Source organism: Penaeus monodon, chromosome 20, assembly GCF_015228065.2.
Source record: "Penaeus monodon isolate SGIC_2016 chromosome 20, NSTDA_Pmon_1, whole genome shotgun sequence".
Classification (NCBI taxonomy): Eukaryota; Metazoa; Arthropoda; class Malacostraca; order Decapoda; family Penaeidae; genus Penaeus; species Penaeus monodon.
This window is the reverse complement of record NC_051405.1, coordinates 26,131,229-26,131,472: the sequence shown is the minus strand read 5'-3', so window position 1 is coordinate 26,131,472 and position 244 is coordinate 26,131,229.

The following is a 244-nucleotide window of genomic DNA, read 5'->3' as shown; positions in this document are numbered from 1 at the left end:
CGGTATAAGCCTTTAACTAAAAAACCCACACAGAGGTAACACACAAACCTATTGACAAAAGACCGCTGTGTACGTAATAAACACAATGATTTACCCTCATTAAGACCATATCCAAGGGATCCTCAGAGTAACATCGGGTGCTCAGACTAAGTGTACCCCCCCCCTCCCCGACCCCCACGTTCCCTCACACGGACCGAGAACTGCGTGACGAGTCTACCGTGACACTCCGTTATAGCGTAACAGT